This window comes from Coffea eugenioides, chromosome 3, assembly GCF_003713205.1.
Source record: "Coffea eugenioides isolate CCC68of chromosome 3, Ceug_1.0, whole genome shotgun sequence".
NCBI lineage: Eukaryota > Viridiplantae > Streptophyta > Magnoliopsida > Gentianales > Rubiaceae > Coffea > Coffea eugenioides.
In genome coordinates, this window is record NC_040037.1 from 32531239 (window position 1) to 32556308 (window position 25070).

Below are 25070 nucleotides of genomic sequence, written 5' to 3' on the forward strand. Positions count from 1 at the left end.
TTTCATGTTTTGACCTAAGCCTAATTCGGCCTATAACGTGGACTAATAAAGCTGGTCAGAAGCAGGGCAGTTCAATCTTGAAGCTGGAAATTTGATGAATTTAAGGTATAAAATTCTCATTCACGTCTTGAACCACTACTCCAACTCCCTATCTAAGTTTATTAGCATCATATGCTACATAATCAACAAGAAACACAACTGAACAACTCAAACCCTAGCTCAAAAATCTACCATATCCATCAAAACTATTTAAATAACTATTATTAGTCAAGAGTATGAGTTGCTATACAAACTTAAATAAGATTAAGGGAGAGAAAAAGGAAAGACAGCCTTAATACCTTGCCAAAGATACTTGCAAGAGAAACCTCAACCTTTCCTTCCAAACCTTTAACACACCAAGCTTCCCAAGTTCCCAAATAAGAGGTTAATCGGTTTAGATTTTCGGTTTTCACTCAAACTAAGTTAGAAATCAAGATTGAAATGAAGTGGTTTTTCTCTCTTTTTTTTCTCCCTTAAGTCTCAGCCACAATGAAGCTAATGAGGCAGAAATGGAGCTCCAAGAAAGGATAAGAAACTAAGACTTGTCTTGGGTCAAAGATGGTTGGATGACTTCCAAGTGTCACCACAAGATCAACTCTCAAAATTTTTTCTTTTCTTTGGTTTTTATTAGTCAATAATTTTGGCCCTCTTGAGCTGATTAAGGGCTGATATTTATGCACTAATAACAATGATATTAAGTTAATAAAGTGGTGGTCAAGTGCTGTATTCAATCGGTAGCGAACGGTACACGTCGGTTCAACCCGATTTTCCTTAAATCGCGTATACTAGTGTTTTAATGCATGATTCACTAACTTATTATTATTACTTCTAATCACATAATTTTTCTTATCTAAAACTCACTCTTAATCACCAAATTTAATACACACTCCATACCGATTACTCACACTACGAAAAGACGTAAAAATCTTAGTTTACCTTAACGATGAAAGTAAAGGGGAAACCCTTGATTTTATGATTAATTGTAACTATGGAGAAGGTACATGAGTAGTAAAGCTATTATAAAATAATTTATTCAAAATAAAAGAGAATTTTAAGAAAATAAGAAGAATTTTGTGAGTCCTTACATTGCCCCAATTTATTCTCAATTGAGGCTCTTTTTTCTTTCATTTTTCTTCTTCTTTTTGTCATTCCATTCATCTTTTGAAATGTTCACAATTTATTCCAGTTTATTTTTAATTGAGGTTTTCTTTTGTTCATTTCCTTTTCTTTCAGCTTTCCTTCAAAAATTGAATTTGCCCCAGTGTGGGGTTTTTTCTCTCTTTTTCTTTTTCAAAACTAAATTTGCCCCAGTGTGGGGTTTGCGATCTTTAGGGGTTGCCAAACGAAATGATTTATTTTGAAGGTTCAAAAAGGGATAACTAGGGATAGAATGTTTAATTGGAAAGGAAGAAGGCCTGACTTTCAATCCATTCCTCGCATTAATCCTGAAAAGAAACTTCCATTTATCAGATAAAGAATTTCTTACACGTATCCGAATTGATCGGCTGAGGGAAAGTTTGTCCATCCAGTTCTGCGAGAATAAGTGCTCCACCTTCTTGACGATAAAAGGGCCTTCCAATTTGGTGCAAAATTGCCCTTAGCCTTCTCTTCAACTGGCAAGATCCGTTTTAATACTTTATCTCCTTCTGTGAATAGTCGTAGTCTGACCTTCTGGTTGTAAGCACGGGCCATCCTCTTTTGCTAGCACTAACCATGACAAATGGCATTTAGCTGCTTTTTATCAAGTGACCACTGATTTCTATTTCCTTAATTTTGATCCCAATTCGGCTTGAGTTTCTCTTTATACCATTCGGGTCTCTTTGAAACGTTTTTGGATGTCTCTTCGCTACTACTCTCATTTTAAAATCCAAATTCACATTCGTGAGATATTGAGATTGCTGCCATCAAATTTCGAAACAGTGATATCCAAAGGGTCGGAGGATTTTATTCTTGGCCATCTGAAAAGAATGCATAAGTAACACAATATATATAAAACTGTACATTTTATTGAATTTCAAGATAAAGATCAAATTTAATAACATGTTACTTGTTAAACAAAACGTGTCTTCAAAAACCACTTGATTCAAAACTATTTACAAAACATAGTTAAACAAAAAACACATGCATGAATGATTTTCATGGATTTAACCAAAGACAACTCCCCAAATTTATCGAAACTTCCCTTCAAGAGGGAGGGTAATCAATAGTCCAATAGGTGGATAATTTTTTTTTTTGAACTTGAGTGTGAGGGGATTGATGTGGATATTTGGATGTATAAGTATGTGGTAGACTATGAGTGGGATATGTGACAGGTTCCTCAGGTGGATTTGCGAAATGTGGAGCAAAAGAGATTTGAGTATAGGGTAGGGGTAGCGGTTGCGGTTCAGGTTGACCAGCAGGTAAGGGATCATGTTGTACACCACAAGGTCGGCTGATGGTGTTGTTGCAGACCTATCGGATGATTCAGAATGCGTACTCATGTTTACACTATTTCTTGAACCTCGGCTATGTGACCGTGTAATGATGGGGCATCATGTAGCCATGTTTGCAAAACACCTGACATTTTAGAAAAAAACCCTATTTAAATTCCTCTCTTGGCCTGCTATTGACAAAGTAAGAAAAGAAAGAAAAAGAAAAAGACACGAGTTAGTATATATTGAGGTAATTCGGATGCATGCCTATTGGGGGACCCTTTTTATGCCAAGGGTTTGCCTAGCATGAAAATGCAATCCTTCAGAGTAGGCATTATACAATACCCGATGGATCCGATCAACTTATTGCCATTCGATTGAAAGGTAATTTAAAAATTTTGACCAATTGAATGACAGGAGATTTCTAACCTGATAGAACATGGGTAAAGTTCGAATGGATTGATTGTTTTGATTGATACAAGAATTTGTAAAAACACATCGATTTGACCTTGAAGAACTTTCTATCGGAGAGATTGAAATTTCTTGACAAATTTTCTCAGTAAAGCATGGATCGAAGCCCCAATCGATCAAATGGCTGGATACAATGGATGGTTTTCTCAAAATGAACTAGCCATCCCATTTCTAAATTTGACATCGAAACCCTAAGTTGTCAAATGGATCGGATGAACATGATGAACTTTGCTGGAGCGCCCTAAAAATGGATACACTTGGTCCAATAGATTGAATGAATTTGACGATTTATTAAAAAATGACTAGATCATCCTAAAAAAAGGTAAACTGATCAAATGAATTGAATAAAATTTGATAATTTATTCAAAATTGACTGGATCACCCTAAAAAAGAGTAAGTTGATCAAATGAATGAAATTGATAATTTATTCAAAATGACTAGATTGTCCTAAAAATGAATGAATGCATTGAGTTAATGATTTATCCGAAAATGACTAAATTGTTCTAAAAGTGAATGAATTGATCAAATAGATGAAATGGAGTTAATGATTTATTCAGAAAATGAGTAATTTGTCCAAAAATGATGGATTGGATGAAATTGATGAATAAAATGGTCCAATGGATTGAATGGAATTGATGGTTCATTAAAAAATCGATTGAATTGTCTACCCATTGGTAGTTTTAAAAAATTCATTGCGATACATTAATCTATGAGCCTTCTAAAATCAAGATTTGGCCTCAATATATTTATCGTCTCAACAATAAGGAATTATTTGTGAATTTCTTCAACTTAATGTCCTTTACGCAAGGGATTTTAACCAGCTTCTGATAAAATGGCTAAAAAATGATTATTAGAGACTCATATTCTAAATGTGCAAAAAATATTCTATCCTTCTCAATGTCATCCTCATGGAAGGGATCGGATCCTATCTTATCTCGTGTACTCCCCCTTTGGATGGTACAGAAATATAGACGTGCAAGTTTCATTGGGTTACATATCCCAGACACAAGGTGGTTTATTCCTAACACGGGATTCCCTAAATGGCATTCCCTCTAAGGTTTATGCATGATGCAAATTTATCAAAGCAATTAAATGTGCAATTTCAAATGAAAACATGACCTAAAGGGACCCTTTGTATACCAGGGTGGGCCTAAAATGATGTGCAATTATTAATCTACAAATGCAATACATCGAAATTTTAAACGTGCAATGACCTATCTAAAAGGGTAGATTCTAAAAGAAGATCATGTCAGATCTCTTATTTTCTAGCATTTGTGAATGCAAAAGACAAGAAAACAAGGAAATGTTAGTTCAACAAATAACACATTACACATTGGAGTAATTTAGATGATACAAAAAGCGAAAAGAAGAAAAATAAGAAAAGAGGGGTGGAATCTCTCCCTTCATGCCTAGTGTTCCTAGTTGGGTACGGTCGACTCTACCCTAGGCGATTTCTAATATGGATGCATGAGATTGAACTCACTAATACATCTAGACTCAATAAAGTTTTCAGGCTCCCAAACCTTCAGACCAAAGGCGGAGGGTCATCAATCCCAAGGCCTAAGATCGGTGGTTCGAGTGATCCCTAGGGCATTGCTACGCGCACGTCGTGCCACGGCCACATGTCCAAGTGGATCGATCCTAATCCTAACGGGTGGAGTGGTGTAACAACCACTAAAAGTAAAAAGAAATGAGGATTTATAAAAGTAAAACATATGCACGTATGAGTGCCCTTATTGAAGGGAGGGATTGAATACCATTTAAAAGCGAGTAAAGGTTGTAGGGTGACTATTTTCCCCCACCCAAAACGCAAGCGCGATATACATACACAAATGAAAAGTAAACTCATAAACGATCGCATACGTGGATATTTGAGACGATTCTGTGTTAGATGCAATAAACCTTAAAAAGGAAAAATGCAACCCTAAACCTCCAAATGTGATATATAAAAAGGTTAAAAGAAGAAAAGAATTGACTAAATCAAATGTTCGGACTCTCTAAGTCCCCAGTGGAGTCCACAAACTGTCGCGCCCCATTTTTGAAAATGAAAAATAAACGTGTTTATAAAAAAGGAATTTTTGATTTATTTTGAGTGAAAAGGCATTTTTAATTAGAAAGTGAATAAGGAAATGAATTTTAATCAATTTTAGAGTTAAAATGAGTTTTGATAACTAGAGAAAATAAATAAAGAAATGGGCCTAAATATGGGGTTTGAAGGTGCGACGATTTTTGGCCCAAAATATAGTTTAAAAGGGGTTTTTAATAATAAAAAAATAGGAGTCGCCATTTGATATGGAATTAAGGTGTACCAAGTCACCTAAAATGAATTTTTAAAGAAAAAGTAGAGAAAACTCCTTTTAAACGACTCCAAGTCTTTGAAAATCAGAGAAAAAGGATCGGGAGTCACGGTTGAAAAAAGGGAAAGCAAGGATAATCCAAAGCACCCTTTCAACCTAGCCAAGGATAGTTGCATGATTTAGTCAAAAAATTTCTTAATCTAACCTAAAAATTTATCACATTTGGATGTCACTATATGAATGCAAATCTAGACCTAATGGTTATCGAAAGGGTCAATATGTCTCTTCAAAGCTCGATTGGCATTAATCGCATTAATTGCGATGTCCAAAAGTAACTCTTTGAAGAGGTCACGAATATGCAAAAATATGAGATTCTAAGAAAAAGAAAAGAAAATAATAATATACAAAAATATATGACCTAAAGGAATGCATCATGACGGGTGCGGAGAAATAAGATTCGTGACTAAATTTTCCCTTTTTATAGAGGGAATACGAGCATGCTAAGACTATAAAAGCCACACTCGTCCATATTCCATATTCAAGGGGTATTTCTCCTATCTAATCAAGCAAATGTACTCACCTATCTCTAATTTTTCTTATATGAAATGCAAGTCTAATGTCATGTCTCACACATAGGGTTATATAGAGGGAAATATGAGATAAGGGATATATATATATAGGAGGAATATGGGATAAGGGATGTGTATACAAGGGAAATGTCATGCGAAAATGAGAAAAAACCCTAATGAAAAATATGCATGAGAGTGTAGTGATTGTCACACAGACATGGTCTAACGTGCGAACAGTTCCTAAGGATCTAGCGTTGGACTAGCCCAGGTCTCTATTTTCTCACTAGCGTTGGACTAGTAAGAAATCGGAAAAAGAAACCACAACTAGCATTGGACTAGTGTGGAATCGGGAAAGGGGGCACAACTAGCGTTGGACTAGTGTGGTGACGTCACACATTGATTATAACTAAATTAGTCATATAAAACATAATAAAGCAAGTAAACATATAAGATCACATAAACACATAACACATAAGCATGATATCTAGATGCAAGACCCTAAGAAAGCGGTAAACACATAGCATGCAAAACACACAAGGCGAATAAAGCAAATAAAACCCTAACTATTACATTTAGGGGCCCTAATTACAATCTAAAGGGGGTAAAGAATGAAATAAAATAATAGCCTAACTATTACAATTTTGGCATTTAATTGCCTTCCAAATAATTACAAATTAAATTAAAATAAATATACAAAATCGAAACAATTAAAGTGACTAAATAAATAAATAAAAATAAAATAAAACATTCAAAAATTATACAATTACACACATAAAATCACATAGGAGCACATAGGATTAAGTAAAATCAAAATAAAGGTGTATAGTGTACGTCCCTTGAATTGGTGACCTAATGAAATAAAATTTTTCCTTATTTACACTCCAAAACAAAGAAAAAGGTCAAGACATCACTTTAATTAACAAATAATCATAAAGATGGAAATAAACACGAAATTGAATCAATCAAATCATGCAATAAAAATAAACAACCCATATTTAATAAATTAAAACAAACAAGGACCCAATTGCAAGAATTAAAGAAATTTGAGGGGTCCAATCATTATTATTACAAATATTAAGGGTCTCAATTAAAATAAAATAAAGTTTAAGGATTTAAGACGAAGCCTACCAAAACTAAATGCTAAAGTTCACAAAATAAATCAAAATCCTTTCATTAAACCTGTGGCGACCCCACTTCTCCCTAAGGCGAACCAGAGGGTTGGCGGGCCGTCTGCCTAACTCTCGCCAGGACTCACGCAAGCAATCTAGCCCAAATCCTTCCGAAGAATAACCTAAACTATTACAACACCGTTTCCTACCAAATAGACTGATAACTAAATCCTCATTAACTTCAAAGATAACAACATTTTTAAGATAGCCAATCGTCGACTCTTAAATACCTCATGCGTTACAAACTAGGCAACAAAAACATACAATCCAAATACATTAGTACAAACCAAATAACAATTCCAGGGTTTACACTTTTCCGGCTTCAAGTGGTAACCCAAGACAAAAGTACATTGTTTTATTCGAATTACATTATGAACTGCAAACCAAAGTCACAAGGTTCAAATACATTCATAAGCAAATATAAGTAGGCTCAGATTTCTCAAACGTCAAGACCTGTCAAGGAAAACAAATGAACGTGGGGTGAGCTAAAACTCAGTGGTGCCCCAAAACATGCAATTAAATAAAACAACTAACACGTATTGATTTCAACTGAAGTAAACAACTAGGAAAGCGCATAACAGTACAAAGTAGGATACGGGGGCTCTCAGGAGCCATTTTCCGCTCTTGATCAAAATTTACCGTAGTTGACCCTCCGTCAACTCTCACTACTTACGGTCCATGTAGAACTCCTTACTTTCCTTAACTCCGGCCACCGATCATACCCCAGCTCCGGGCCCGCACGACAAGATAGATGAGAGCGGTAGTACTCGAGTATACCCCCTGGATAAACTAGTCGAGGGATTCACCCAACGACGACAAGATAGATGAGAGCGGTAGTACTCGAGTATACCCCCTGGATAAACTAGTCGAGGGATTCACCCAACGACTTTACGTCCAACACTTATAGCAAGCGCAAGCAAAATATTCACGAAAAACACTTCACACAAGTCACCACTCGAACGGCTAGTGTGATAAAGTACACACTGCTCACTTCGATGGATCAGAAATCATTTTTGGCAATTACCACATATCGAGTCAAGAAAACTCTTTAACCAAATAGGCATAGAACAAGCAGGGACACTCACCTAGGAGTGAAGCTCAGAAGTCAAGCTGGAATTCAAAATTCCACGTCCTCGCTATACCCTAGAAAACCAAGTTTTTAAGCACTATAAGTTTTCTGTTCAAATTCTAGGTATATAAATATAAAAGGTTATCTGGTATATTACTAGTTTATTTCCTCGAAATAATTTGACAATCCACTTAGGATAAAACTTAGTAAAAGTAGTGAATTGTTTCATATGGCTTTCTTTATAACACTTTTCTTCTATAGGGCAAACTAGAGCCAAATCAATTTGTACCAGTTTTCTTGCCGAACACGTTTTCTATATCTTTTATTTGAAATTATTTAAATCTAGTGGTTTCTAACAAATTTCCTCTAAAACAACTAGTCAAGGTAATTTTTATGAAAAATTTAAAGTTTAAAAGTTAATGCAATTATTCCCTAAAGGTAATAAAACCAGTTTAAGCCAAGAAAAGGATTGACTAGTCGGCAAGATTTTAAAAGTCCCGATATCTAAATTTTAATATTATCGTACTAAACTCAATATATATAATTTGATATTAAGACAAAATATACCCACAAGGCTTGTTTTAAAGGTACTTGAATTCAAAAGACTAATACGGACTTCATGATTCCAATTCGTTTGCACATTGTATTCCAAGTTGCCATTATAACTAAAACACAATTCAAATATAAATGTCACTAGGGCTTCATCAATCATTAGCCCTAGTCTCGACAAATTCCATTTCTGATCAAAATTTAAACAAAAGACCAAGGTTTCGTCAATCATTAGCTCTTGGTATCCAACAAGCTCATATCAGATTACAATTAAACAAAATAAATGCAAGGCCTCCAAGCAATTCCATCAGAACTGTAATGCTTGTAAAAATTACTCAACTAGCCAACATTCTAATTGTTTAGAATCACTAACAGGTACACGAACACAGGGACAAAATTTGCAACACTATCTTATCCAAGATTTCAACCAAAATCTCATTGTTTGTAACCAAATACAGATTAAACCTTTTCCAGCAATTTTTATTCCAAAATATCCATTCCAATGCCAAGAACTTCATCTCAACATTTTGGTCGTATTAAAAATCAAATTGTCAATCGTATCAGAAGTTTCACATCTATGTAGCTTACTGGGCTTAAAACACACATTTCTCATGCATTTCTAAACCGTTATATTCCAAGGGAAATTCACAAGTTAAGATTTCCAAAAACAAACTGAAAATTCCTGCTCGAACCTCTCGGCTATCAAGAATTTTTCCAGCACTTAGGTGTTCATAAATCCAACTTTTTCTCGGTTGAAACATGGTTTTAGATACTCACATTCGTCATGCAAACATTTAGCTAGCTAATTAAGATTTCTAGTTCAAAACCATATTCAAACAACAATTATAGTCATCCAAAAATTCCAGAATTTGTTCACCTATTCTCGGCTAAGTTGCATGCGACAGATTTCATTTCATTTTATTTTTCTAATTTAAACCAACCAATCAACTGCATGCAGAGCTTAGTTATCTTGTTATTAACTAGCTAATCACAGTTATAAGCTCAGAACATTAAGATTAAACCAAGTAAAGCTGCATTATTCCTAATCAGTTCTCGGTAAAAAAAATCAGAAACTTTTCCAGCATTTGCTCAGTCACAATCCAATTTTTTTTTCCTTCGGCTAAAACCTTGTATTGTGCACTCAAATCTCACATGCACAACTACTGAACTAATTAGCTATCATTCCAGTCCAAAAATCAGTTCGGCAACAACAATATTCATCCATAATTCCAGAATTTTGTGCAACTACTCTCGGATGAGCTTGCATGCAGCAGGTTTCTGTTTCATTCTTACTTCCTGGCTTAATCGAACAAATTAACCTCATGCAAGACTTAATCACTCAATTTCTAGTTGGTTAATCACAGTTACAAGCTCAGATCTTCTCAATAAAGTGAATTAAAAACTGCATTTCCTAATCAAGCTCTCGGCATAACCATTTTCTTCCAAATCAGATTTTCTCATGCTTTGGTTTCATCATCCGACTGCCCAAACAATACATGCATGCCCCTAGATGGCTCAATCTACCTCTGATCAACTCAGTTTAATCCAGCAATTACCTCACAGTGCAGCTTAACCACGCGACAGAGCTGAACTCTTCCTCCTTTCTCGGCTCGCCCGCGACTGGAGATGATGTTCCTAGCTGCAGTGGTTGCAGCTGTGATGGTGTTGGGTTTTGAGGATGTTTACAGCTGATGGAGGTTGAAGAAAAGGGTAAATAATGAAACGGTCAGAGGGTGAAGTAGGCTCGGCTCTCACGGACAGAACAGCAAAGCTACAGCTCGCGGTTTCCTTTCTTGCTCCAGCTTCTGATCAGAAAGGAAACGGAAGCTCTCTCTCTCTCTCACTTGGTCGATGATCATGAGGTGAGGGAGGTTCTTGTGGTTGGGGTGAGATGAAACAGAGGGAATGGTGCGTGGTTGGGAGGAGTTTGAGTGCTTGAGAGGTTGTGTGTTGAAATGGAGAAGGTTTTTCATTCGGCCGAGGGTGATGAAGTTATAAGGATTGTCCGAAATTGGGTTTTGTGGTTGGAGGAGGAAGAAAGCTTCACACTCTGTTTCTCTCTTTTGCTCCTCACGGTTTCTGCTATCAAATGAAACAGCCGACTCCTATTTGTTTCCTCTCTTGGTTTTGCTCTCGGTTGAAGTCCAAAATGGCAGAGCATTTCCTTCCTCTCGGTTGTTGCAGCCTAAGAAAAAAAAATGCAGAGTTCTCTCTCTCACTCTTTCTCACGGCTTTGGGTATGAAGATGGAGTGAAACTTTGCTCTCTGTTTTCTTTCTTTTATTTCCCCTCAGCCGTTAATATCAAGGTAGGAACACAAGGCTTCTTCAGTTAGTGGTTTGATGATTCCTAAGCTTTCCACTCAATCCATAGTCCACTGGTCGCATGGTGAATTTGCTAGGGTGAAAGGTTAGTTTAGTCCTTTAACATTATATCATTTATTTTACCAAACTGAAATTTTTCCTTAACTCACTTGTTAACTCCTAATCTTATTTCTATCTCCTTAATCTCATAAATTCTCTCACATTTAATTTTTAGGAAATCAATAAAACAAGTAGCTTAGCACTAAAATATATTTAATTCATACCAGTTACGGTATACCCCATGTTTTTATTTGGTTCGTACAGTTTGTTTTATACGTTTTAAGTTTAAACGTTTAATTAATCTATGAATTAGTATTTAATAATTCTAACGGCGAAAATGAAAATAATACATGCCTGGTTAATTCGAGATGGAAGAAGGCTAATTAAATCTTTTCACATCTTGTCCGAATTTTCACTTAAGTCCTCATTCGTAATCTAATTCCGAAAATTTACCCCAAATGAAATTTGACTACTTACTAGTATACTAATCTCGCAAAAATTTAATTATCGAGATTTTAACGTCCTAAGTGTAATTATAAAGGGTTTTGACCTAGAATCGATTCCATCTTAATTCTAAGGTTTCCGATGGCACTTAACATTATTAACACTTAAAATTAGCTGTCGACATTCAAGGAGTTAATATTAAGGTAATAAATAATCTACATCAAGAAATATTAATTTATCTTGACAAAATTCAAATAGTCCGATATTTTGCACAATTAACTTATTTGCAACTTTAAACTTATTAAAATCAAGTTTGACCTTAAAATACAACCATAACATTCTCAATATTTATTTATCATTTTATTTTTTAAACTTATTGACTTTATTATTTTTAAACCATGAAATACCTATCTTTAAGTTTATAAGCTTGTATAATGTTTAAACTAATATACTTTCTCAATCCAGTATTAATTATGGCTTATAGATACTCCATTTTCCTTTTTAAGACTAACTAAGCTCTAGGTTGTTTGTGAATTAAATTTTGTTTCACAACCTTAACTTCTCAAGTTTTATAGTCTCTTAAATATTATAAAAACTAATTTAAGTGATTAGGAGCCATTTCGTGTATATAGTCATAACAAATTACCTTAGAGTTTCGAAAACATTATATGAGTCTTAATCTCATTACCAATTCAACCATTCAACATAATTCAGCAATATTACTTCAAAATCCATTAGGTTTGGTAGCTCTAAAACAAGGTTAATGTTCATAAATAAATGTTAAGATCTTATAAAACATTTGAGCTAAGATTAAATCATTTCATTCTAATCTTAATAATTGAAGTTGATGGAACTTTTATTTCTTCTATTTTATTTTATTTTATTTTTTTTATTTTTTTAAATTTTCAATTCTATAGGAATTCAATTAGGCATTTAATTTACCCATTCATTTGTTACATGTAATATTTCTAATAACGGATTAAACGTAATGAAATAAATTCAAAGTATACACATAAATTTCCGAGTTCTCACCAAACCCTAAAACAAAAATATTACCCAAAGATTTAATTGTTTTACTAAAAATCCAGATAAAAACTATAAATCTAGAAAAGGTTATTAAACCTTCAAATTCGTCCTAAAACTCACTAAAAATCTATCCAAAAATCACGTTAAGACATATTAAAGAAAAATAGCATGTTAAAGGGATAAAATTGATTAAGTTATTCAATTAATTGGGCCATAATATCATTACTTAGAAAATTAGGGGTCAGAGTGCAATTTTTTAAAAATCCCATGCAAAACTTCGGACAAGCTTATGCTTTTGCAGTTCCATTTCCCAGCCACCATTCTTCCCACTTGGAATCCTCGGTGACATATTTGCAATGCCAATCCAATGCCACCTATAGCATTGCGCCAAGTGTCCTGTTATTATTTGTACTTTATTTTTTAATAATTCAAATTGGGTTGGTTTAACAAAATTTTCTTAACCCTCTAAACCTTTGAACCAAAATTTAACCAACCGGTCTAATTTCACTTGGGTTCCTTTTGTACGGCAACCACTGGGGAAAAAAAAAAGATAACCCTGCCGCACCGTTGCCTCCAAAGTCCAAACCTTTTCATCGTTGATTGCTTTGAACAAAGTCAAAGAAAAAACAAAAGCATGATATTCTTGCTTCCCCCAAGAAACCAGTTCAAAGAATTCATCCAGACAAGCAAGACAAATTTAATTTCAAACGATTGGTGGTTGCTAGGGTGCTTCACATTTAATTGTAGAAAAACTATAACTTCCTTTACAAATCAGACTTTTTCAAATATAACACAATAATACTCAAAACCGAAAATACAATTGAAATTAAAGTTGACCAAAAAAAACTGAACAGCATAAATAAGTGGATAAATTAGTAACTAACCAATGTGTCTGACTAATCTCAAGTTCTTTACTCTTCCATATCTGGAGGCACTCTTTTAGGTACTTCTTGCAAATCAAACGACACCGTTCCGTGGCAGCTTTCTTCAATGTTGCTCTTCTCGTTCTCCACTGCTGCAACATTTTTTTCAGTCCAAACCGAGATTTCTAAAGAGGCCGAATTCAAGCCTTCTTTATTGAATGCAAAAACCTAATCCCACCCCTTGTCGTTACAGGCCTGGGATTTTGTTTTGATCGCGTGGGTTCCAATCACGAGTTTTGCAAATGCTGAAGAATTTGCTGGTGGATTAGTAAGTTTCACCTTGGTGACACGAACGTAAAGAAAAGGCATTTGATCCACGAGATCAAAACCAGAGCGGCGGTCCATGCTGCCGGAGAGAGCTTTGTCTAGCTTCAGTCTCATCATTTCCACGTCTTTCTCAGCCATGGCAGCCTTTTCCTTCTGGGTTTTTTGTGGGGTCTGAGACAGCGCAGATTGCTGCACCTCTGGCGGTGGTGGTGGTGCCGGCGTTGTAGCCTCCGTAGCTGCAGGTGCCTTTGACGGTGAGCCAATCGGCAGTGAAGATGAGCCAATCAAAAGGACCTCATCGGAGGAAGAAGGAATCGGCAGTGAAGTGTGGACCTCATCGGAGTGGATTGGAGAGTTTGAAGGGTTTGAAGGCAATCAATGATGAAAGTATTGGTAGATGAATTAGACCAGTGGTTAATTTTGGTTCAAAGGTTCAGAGGGTTAAGAAAATTTGTGTTAAACCAAACCAATTTGAATTATTAGAAAATTAAAGTGTAAATAATAATAAGACACTTGGTGCAATGTTATAGGTGGCATTGAATTGGCATTGCAAATATGTCATCGAGGATCCCAAGTGCCATTCTTCCTGCAACTTTCATTCATCCGAAACATATTCACGCATAGCAATTCAAACAAGCCTTAACTGATTCGACAACTAAACCCGAATGCATGAACTTGGGATGAGGGAGAAAGGAAAGATTACATTCAACAAGGCTCTCGGACATAAAATACAGCAAAGTGAAATCAACATTTGCAGCAACTTTGAACCCACAGATCTTCAAAAAAAAGAAAACAACCTAAGACCCGAGCTTCACGTGTGAAAGAGAGCTAATGGCTTCTGTCCCTAAGTTCCCAACAAGAAGATTCTAAACACAGCTTTGATAACAAACATGTTCATGGCATCCCAGTCAAGCAGCAAACAAAACAAGGACGTCAAACCAGCCACAACTTCAGCAACCAAAGAAAGAAAAGATTATCAGCCCGTACTGTTGCAACAACCCGAGAGCTTCGAGCTTGTTGCAGCAGATTTTATGCACAAATCTCAGCCAAACGCAATCTAAACCCAGGCAACAAGATCATCAAACATTCTTCATACTTTGCAACATAAAACCTAGGCCTGTCAATCGGGCCTAATGAGCTGGGCTTTGATGAGCTCAAACTCAGCTCATTTAATTTGAATCATTTTCGGGTTTCGGGCTATGAGTTTCGGGTTCGTAAATGTGAAGCTCATACTCAACTCACATAATATTCGGGTTGTGAGCCTTAATCGGGTTTAGTCCAAACTCACTTATTACTCCTTAATTTTCTTAATATAATTACTATAACTATTAAGTTGTAAAACTAATTTAACATTTACAAGACTATAATATTAAAACTAAACATGAACAAATAATAGTTCTTAAAACGTATATAAACCAAAAAATTTTCAACAATATTTATATTTAATCCATTCAAAATGCATGAAAAATAGTAATAAAACATGCGATCATAAGCCAATACATCTTTAAAAGTTGAAACTTTTTTTATAATTTTGTGATTTAAATCCATTTATGCTTGATGATTTTTGTGTTTGTAGACCAAAAAAAAATCAACCAATATTATGCCAGTACAAAAATTTACTCAACCAATAAGAAAAATTAGAGATTTAGTTATGCATTACCAATATTGGCTCTCAAGAAAGCTCATGAAAGAGTTTTTAGATGTATTTTTGTGTTTTGTAATTTATGTATATATTTAGTATTTAGTAATAATATATTTGGATATATAATTATACATAATATCAAAATATAAATATTATATATATAGGTAATTAAAGGGCCGGGCCTATATCGGGTTTGAGCCTAATAAGGCCCAAGCTCGGCTCACATTTAATTCGGACCTAATTTTTAGGTTCAGACTCAGACCGGCTCACTAAATGATCGGGCTTATCGGGCTTTCTGTCCGGCCGAGCGAGCCGAGCTTGGGCTGGCCCAACCCCATTGACAGTTCTAATAAAACCTTTGGATTTAAGCATAAAAAAAATCAGAATAAAAACATGCAAAGCTGGAAACTTTCTGCGACTTCACAAACCGAAAGAAAACTTCTGCAACCTCCTTATGGGTTATTTATTAGTCAGTAAACCCTGCCAATAATCGCCAATATTTGACCCAAAAGAAGACTATGAAACACCATCCACTACACAACACTTCAACATCTAAACACAAACATTCTAACCGAACCATTAATCAATCTTGCGCAGGAAACAAAACCGAAAAGGAAAGCATAAACATAAAACTATCATGGGTAAGGGATGGAACGACTCTGGTTGACACCCTTTACCCCTTTTTTACAAAAAGAAAAACACTACACAATGCAAGAATCATGGATCAAAACCTTTCTTCTTCCCCCCACCCCCATCCCCAACCAGAACCACAAACAGAACGTACAAGGAGGGAGGAAAACAGAAACAGCTATGAACAGAAAAGGTGGAAAGCATCACCTTTTAGCCTTTTAAAAGGCAAAACAAGGTATGAGATGATCGGAAGAGCAAGTCTTTGCGAGGACTTTTTGCGGGAAATCAGCTCAACTCCTGCGCTGCCATGTTCCTCCACGGACTGACGATGTCGTGTGTTTTCTTTTGATCTCACTGATTCTCCTAGGTTTTCCCCCCTCTTGTTCTTCACTCAGTCTCCCCTTTTCTCCCTCTCTTTTCTTTCTTTTCTTGTTTTTCTCCACCGCCCACCCGTAGCTCTTCCCTTTCCTTTTCGGAGCTCCCTCTTGCTCTCCCCCTCTCTCTATCTTTTACTCTCGGTAGCCTTTTCTTTTTCTTCCCTAGCCGCCAACTCCTTTTTTCTCCTCCTAACCCTCTCGTTTTGTGGCCTTTTATAGGCACCAGATGCCCCCAAAACCTAGCATCAATGGTAGTTGTTTGCTGCATTTTTCTAGCCAAAATTTGAGCCCTTAGATGGCTCTTGATTCTGGAAAGATCTTGATGATGCATGCTGATGAAGTGTCCTCTTGTACTAAAGGGCTGGAAAAATGCCAAAGAAAAATGAGTAAAAATTGGACAAATGGCCGCTACAATTTTTGAGCTTGCTCCTGGCTTCTGTACGGATGAAGAAGAAAATGGCGCGTGCTTGGAATAGTTTTTTTTTTTTTTTACACAAAACTGATTTTAATTTTTTCTGTTTTTCCTTTCTTTCTAATTCTTTTCTTCCTAATTTTATTTTTTTTTATTTTCTAGAATGATTTTCCTCAAGAAAAACAAAATAAACAAAATTTATGAATAAAAATGAATAAAATAAAATAAAATGATAAAATTTTGGTGTCTACAATAGGTACCCCTTTCTTCATCAAACGACTGAAGGATTGGTATCACCCGGCCAAATTAGAGATAAACTTTCGGATATAAATCAATTTTCCTTAAAAACTCTTTAATTCATGAATGTTTTGTGGTTCAAACATATTGACAATGACATCAATTTTAGATTGATTAACCTCTATCCCATATTGATGAACGATGAAACTGAGAAACGACTCCAAATGCACACTTTAAAGGATTTATTTTCAATTGATATCTTCGAATTCGTTGAAAAACTTCTCGAAGGTTTTGGATGTGATCTTCTCACTTGTTTGATTTCATCACAAGATCATCAATGTAGTACTCCACATTTTGATGGACCATATTATCAAAAATTCTTTGCATTGCCCTTTGGTATGTTGCTCCTGTATTTTTCAATTCAAACAGCATCACCTTATAGCAATAAATTCTTCTTAGAGTGCGAAAAGTAGTGAACTCCTCGTTTTTTACTGCTATGTGTATTTGATTGTAGTTAAAGGATCCATCAAGGAAAGATAGAGTTTCATGTCCGTTGTAGCATCTATTGTTAATTCTATAATGGGGAGTGAAAAATCATCTTTTGGATAAGATTCATTTAAGTCTCGAAAATCTACCCACGCTCGAATTTGCCTATTCTTCTTACTCACAGGAATGATGCTTGAAATCTATATTGGGTATTTCACTTCTCGTATGAATCCAACCTTAATTAACTTATTTACATCATTCTCTATCAATGGAATTAACTCAAATTGAAAGCATCTATGAGCTTGTTTGAAAGGTTTTGTATCTCATTTGACGGACAAGTTATGAATAGCGATCTTTGAATCCAAACTAGGCATTTCTGAGTAATTTTAGGCAAAGGCATCCTTAAACTCGAGCAGCAAATCAACATACTCCTTTTTTTCTTCAAGAGTTATCCAAGAATTTATGTAGATTGGGCGAGGATCATCACTTGTGCCAAGATTGATCACTTTTAGCATATCGACTGTATTTTTTTATTCCTTATTCAAATTAGGGGGGAGTGTTATCTGCATCTTCTTTTTCTTCAAGATCACTGATTATAACGTGATGGCAAGAAGTAATACTTTCTTAATCTCATTCTTCAAAAATGGTTTCGATTCTTACATTAAAAAAGTCTCCATAGTATATGAAAAAATTGGAAACTGGCTTTTTTAAACCATTTTTCTTTATTGGAGCAAGACATTCTTTTTTGGCAGCGTGCTGCTCTTTTTTTTATTGCCTGCTCTCTCATGAATGGGTGGTTTCAAATACTTTAATTGTGGGTCATGTCTGTCAAATGCAGAAGTACGTTTCAACTTATTTCCCAATCTATCAAAAACAGACCTATTTTGGCTTGTAACCTCCCTTTTCTCATTCACATAATTACAACTTGTCCTTTTGATCGCTATATAAACAGGTGAAGGTGATTGATAATCAAGATTTATTAATGAGGTTTCAACATTATAACCTCTTTCTTTCAATATTTTCTACGTAGGAGTCAGTCTATGAACTTTCTCACCAGTCACCTCAGAAAGGAGTTTACCTAATGCATTCTTCTCGTTTGGGTTATAACCGACCTTAGCAAGAAATCTATATGCATTTAGATCAAAATCTTCTTGAATTCGAGTTGTTGATAATGAATGATGTTCTACTGCGGGTTCTTCTTTGGGATAGACAAATTCTTGCAATTTAATTTTCTCACTTTTAATAGTCTATATTTTGGTGAGTGATACATTTAATGCATCACATATGACAAGAGAAGGCTAACATTCTTTTCTTTTTAATTTTGGGATGTAACAATTAGGTACTTTGAAATATTGAATTTCTTTTCTCACCGATTCTTTTCTTTTTCTTTTTTTTTTGGAAAATAAAATTTGGTGTCGAGAAAGTGTGCTTCAGTTTCAGTGAAGGGTTTATCATCAACAATAACTTTCTTAATTATACCATTTCGGTAATATTTAAAGCATTGAAGAAGGGTAGATAGTATAATTTCATTTTCATGAATCCATGGTCTTTTCAAGAGCATGTTGTAAGAAGTTTTGACATCAATAATATAAAATAACGTACTTGAAGACAACTCACCAATAAGCAATTCAAACTTTATGAGGTTAATTGCTCTTTGTCTCCTTGGTTAAATCCTTGGATCATGAGGTGGTTTTGAGAAACCTCATTGCTTGAAATTTCAAACTCTTTCATAGCACGTACAAACATGATATTCACAGTAGATCCTGTCGCGCCCCACTTTTTGAAGGTGTGAAAGTAGTGTGTATGTGAACGGGTGTGAAGATGAAAATAAAAGGCCATGGGATTGTGAAATGCGACGGTTTGGCCAAAGTATAGTTCAAAAAGAGTTTTTTGGATGGAAAATGGAGTCGCCACTTGGTATAGAGTTAGGGTGTACCAAGTCACCCAAAAAGTGATTTCTTGGAAAGAAAAGTAAACAAACCCTTTTTAAACAATTTTAGGTCTACGTAACCAAAGAAAGGGATCGGGGGTCACATTTGATAAGGGAGAAGGCAAAGGCAAAGCCTAAGGCACTCCCTTACCCTAGCCAAAGCTAGTTGCGTGACTTAGCCCTTCTTTTCTTAATTCTTCTACCCAAAATATGTGTTGCATGTTGGATGTAACTAATGGATATGAAAAGAAATGCAATCCTAAATCTAAAATGTCTCTTATGAGGCTTTTTGGTCCCAATCACATGAGTTGTGATGGCCAATAAGGAAAACTCTCATAGAGGTCACGAGGAATGCAAATGAAGACCCAAATATGAGTGCAAGTGAAAATGTAAGAGGAATGCAAGAGAAAATAAAAACACAAATGTAAGTGCAAGTGTGCAAATGTGAGAAAAGTGCATGTGTGCAAATGTGAGAAAAGTGCATGTGTGCCAATTGAGAAAATAAAGGTATAATGGTAGTAAATGCATATAAGTGCAATTGGGTGCAATTTGTGAGGTAGAAAATAAATAAGTGATAGGGAAATAAGAAAAATGTGCGAACATGGCATGTGGATTGAGAAAAATATAAGTAGTGAGAGAGTGTGGATAAAGAAAATGAGGAGGCGATATAATAAAAATGAGAGTGTATGAACCTAGAGGAATGCATCAAGTCGGGTACGGGAATGACTTCTATCTTCATGATTTTAATTTTCCCTTTGATTAGAAGGAAGAACTAGCGTGCTAAGGCTATTTTGTAGCCACACTCGCTCGTTTCCCTTGCCTAAAGGGGACTCTCAAGCAAATGTACCCTATAACTAGCATGAGGATGCAAAAACCTAAAATGAAGGGGAAAGGATTGGAGGAGCATGCCAAATGCTAGAAAACTAAGAAAAATGTATGAAATGTAGTGAAACATGCAAGTATGCACTAACGAGAGGGGACGGCCTATTGGGTCTAGCATTGGGCTAGCCCTTTTCTAGAATTCTCTCACAAGCATTGGACTTGCGAGAGCTCGAGGGAAAAAACCATGGCCAGCGTTGGACTAGCCACGGTGACGCATTCATCCATCACATTCATCTACGACTATAGAAAGCAAGTAGACATGCCAATCACCTATGAACACGTAGCACATAACACTTAGCATGCTCGACTAAATGCAAAAGCCTAATAAAGCAACTTAACACGTAGCCACAAAAGCAAGCAATCAAGCTAATGAACCTATTACATTTGCTAACTAAAACAAATGGGGAAGAGGAAAAATGAATAAAAATGCTCTCCGAGCCCTATCTATTACAAGCCAAGAGGTGTACACATACCCCATAAATAAAAGAATGACTTAATAAAAGCAAAAGTAAATGGAATGAATCAAGGAAAAGCAAGCAAAGCAAGCAAAGTGGACATGCAATTCTCACTTAGCACGTTGGATCACATAGGGGAGAGACAAAAAAGATAAAAGAAGTCATACCTCCCTTGAGTTGATGCCTTAATGGAGTGAAATTACTCATTTACCCTCCCAAAAATAAAGAAAAGGTCAAGGCACCACTTTAATTAATGAATAATCACATGAAATGGAAATGAACACGAAATTGAATCAATCCAAAGCATTTAAAGGAAGATGAACAACCCATGTAAGAATTAAAACAAGTAGTGACTTGGTTACAAAAAATTAAAGAAAACTTGAGGGGTCAATTTGATTGATTTTTCCAATTATTTGGGCCATAGTGAAACAAGAAGAGACTTGGGGGGTTAAAGTGCGATTTGTTTTGGGCAATTTTCATGCAAAAGCATGCAACCCACGAAGGAAACTTGTTTCTACCATAATTCTGCCGTGCTTCAATACTCACCACGCGCATCACCAACAAACCTCAACATTCACAAGACACTACCCCCAAACACCGACCCACTTGGATTCCCCACTCTTATTACAAAACTAAGGGAGAAAAATCGGACTGAAAACTGACCGTGATGCAAGAAATAAAAGCAAAAAGAAGAAGCAAAAATGCAGCAACGGCCAAACAAAAGTGCAACAAACATTTCCTTATTCTTTGTGATTTTACAAGTTCATTAGCTAATCAGGGAGCTCACATTAGATTCCAAAACCATCATAAAACATTAGCTTAGACATGCAAACCAAGGGGAGATGAGAAAACTGGCAAGTTTGGAATCATTCCTATGTTCCTTGCTGCAATTTTTCTGCTGGTTTCTGGATCTTTCCGACCTTTCTTTCATATTTCGTTCAAAACAACCAGTGTTCCGGTCAGTCATCAACTACCCAAATTACACGGTCCATTATCAAAGCTAAACATCCACACACGAAGACTCAACAGGACAGAGCATACAAAAATCTAAGGAACGCAAAATTTATGCAACTCTGAGCAATATCGACAACGCTCCACAGAGAGACATGAGAGCAGCTTTTGAGCAGGTAAAAACAGTAAGAAAGAAAAAGGAACAACGAAAGACAGCAAGCATGCATAACTTGGACTGAACATTTTCTCATGCAAGCATTCGACACTTCATTCTGCTACAAATTTGCAGCTCACCCCACTCGGACAATTTCAAGCAAAAACTTAGATAAAACCCAGCAACCAAACCCACATAAAACTCAGAACTTTCGTCCCCCCAAACCCAGTCCAAACCCACGGATTTCTTCACCATAAGCCGAAAGAATAGCAACAACAAGAAACCCAGAACTTAACATGCATGGCAGGATACTAATGGATGCATTTCACTTCTTTTCAGCAGCAGAGAAAACACGGCTAGCACAAAATCAGGGAGCAAAAGCTTTCCCCCTCTCATCAAGTTCACAAATAGGAAGTATAAGCAAAGGAGCGCAGCAACAGACGTGGCAGCAAAGATGTTAATACGTCTGTGATCTATGAACAGAAAAAAAATGGAAATATTACCTTTTAGCCTTCGTTGCTTTGTCACCCGCGAAGAAAGATTGAGCCAAGGACATGGCGCAGAACCATTCCGCGTCGGTGACGTTGAAGTCCACAGCGCCGTCATCATTTTGTTCATCAGCTGGGGGGCTCACCGAGCAAAGCTGGAATCCCTTTCATCACTTTCCTCTCGGATTGAGCCAGATCCGCAGCCCGTAGTAGCGGTGGTGTTGTATTTGCTGGGGTCATTGCCGTTGGTGCACGGACGGGGCGTCATCGACAGCTTTGGCACCTTGGAAGTAGCCATCTCCCCAAGCTAACACCACTCATCCACTCTGATCATTTGAACTCTGCCGGGAAATGGCATAAGCCCAGCAATCTGACTGGGTCATGGAAGATGAAGATGGGGATGAAACTATCTGCTCATCCATTGCTCACAACGTTCTCTCTCGGTCTCTGCACTCTAGTTCTCTCTCTATCTCCCAAAACTCCAGCCACCTCTCCCTCTCTTTTCAGATTTTCAGCCGTCCCCTTTTTGCTCTCTTTCCTCAGCCCCCTAAACTCTCCCCGCTCTCTCTAGTTTTAGCCGTCAAAAAACCTCCCCCTCGTTGCAGCTGCTGTCTTCTTATATTTATACCAGACCAACACCTCTCAAACCCTCACCTCAAGGGTGAGGATGAAAGTGGAGATTTCTTTCGCAACCCAGGCCATCCGATGAGCCTATGATTTTTCCAAACTTCTGCCCTGCTGCCGCGATTTTGCTGCGGGCAGTTTTTTCCTTTTTTTTATTTTTTTTTCAGAACCTCTTAAACTGCCCAAAACCCGCTCTCGGGTTTCCTTTTTTTTTAACAAAATAAATAACAAACCTTCCTAATTTGAATCTAAAAATTTAAAGAATATTTTTTTTGTGAGTAATTCTCTCTTTTTCGAAAAATCTTGAAATGAATAGACACATAAGCAAAAATGAATAAAATTAACAAATAAAACTAAATTAAAAGATTTGATGTCCAAAATGCTTAAAAAAATGTCTAAGATAAAATTTTGAGATAATTAAAACAAAAATAGTAAATAAATCAACGAGTAAAAATTTGGTGTCTACAGATCCTCCATCAATGAGTATCCGATTTATCTTATGTTCTCGAACATATGCACTAACAAACAAGGGTTGACTGTGGGTTTGGAGCCAATCGTCAAATCATCATTATAAAAAATGATAGTTGTTGCACAATCTATAGGTGATTTATCATCAATTTTAAATTTTTCCTAGAATTCAGTGTCAATTTGCATGACTTGAGGGTTTTCAACCTTGATAACATTACAAGAAGTAAAGTTATTATCATCATCACTTAGATAACTCTTTGGTATGAACTCTTTCAATGTCACAGGTTGCCGAATTTTTTGAAAGAGCGTATGATTTGAAGAGACTGGTGCTATGACCACTCTTTTTCGTTTCTTTGTTGCACTTTATCATCTCATTGTCATTTTAAATTTTGTCGAATGAATGTTTTTTGAAGAAGTCTTTTTCTTTATCTTCAACATACAAGTCTTTATTCGAGTGACTAGAGTCCACTCTTCATTATCGTCCTCAATGATATTTTCAATTGAAGATTTTTCATCCTTCTTCCTTACAGACAAAACACTGCTTCATGCGGATGGAACTTCTATTGGAAGATACAAAGAACCAAACATTATTTGTTGTCTGGTTTACAGATATCTTATCCTCCTCGAGAAGGATCTTCCTTGACGGGTTAATTCCATGACTTTGTCATTAAAGACATAGCATTTAGTGAGAGAGTGACCAATCAAATGATAATAACAACAATAATTTGGATCATTGATTCAACAGTTTCCTCAAGGTGCTTCATGTCAGGAAGTTCAATGAATTTCTCCTTGAAAAGGTCATCAAACATGTGAGGACTTGGAAATTCACCTATATTTTCCTTATAATTCTCTTATTTTTAATAAGTTAATTTATAACTTCCTTTTACTACTAATTTACTCTCTCAATAGGTGTAATATATACTAGAATCGAAAGTTTACTTTTACGTTTATAGTTAGCGTAAATTAGGGTTTTTGTTCACTTTGGCCGTGTGATCACTTGATGAGGTGTGTGTACTAAATTTGGTGGTTAAGAGTGAGTTTTAGATAAGGAGAAGTGTGTGATTAGAAGTGCTATTAATAAACTAGTGAATCATAAGTTAAAACGCAAGTACGAGAGAGAGAGAGAGTTAAGGAAAATAGGCTTGAACCGACGTGCACCGTTTGTTACCGATTGAGTACACCACTTGACCAATACTTTCTTACCCTAATCTTCTTGTTTTTATTTCATTTAATTTCTCCTAAATTACCCTTAAGTCAGCCACCATTTTTGACCAAAGGAAAGGAAAGAAAAGAAAAAAAAAGAAGGGAAATCTTGGCTTGACAAGTGTCAAGGATCCAAGCAACCTTTGACCTAAAACATTTCCTTCCTTCTTATCTTCCATTTGGCTCACTTTCTTCCTTATTTCTTCATGGTTTGGCCGTGACTTTGGAGAGAAAAAAGAGAGGAGAGAAACTTCCATTTCCACCTTAATCTTGCTTGTTTGAGTTGAAACTAAAAATCTAAACTGATTAAACCTGCATCTCGATGCTTAGGAAGCTAAGAGTGGTGAAAGTTTTGGAAGAAATAGCTTGGTTTCTCACTTTCAAGAAGGTTTGGTAAGGTATAAGTTCCTCCACTTCTTGTTTCTACCTTAATCTTGCTATATGTGCTATAGAAGTTTTGAATCTTGGTATATGATGGATGATTTTCTAGTTTTTGGTGGTGTAGTGAAATTTTCAGCTAGGGTTTATATTTTTC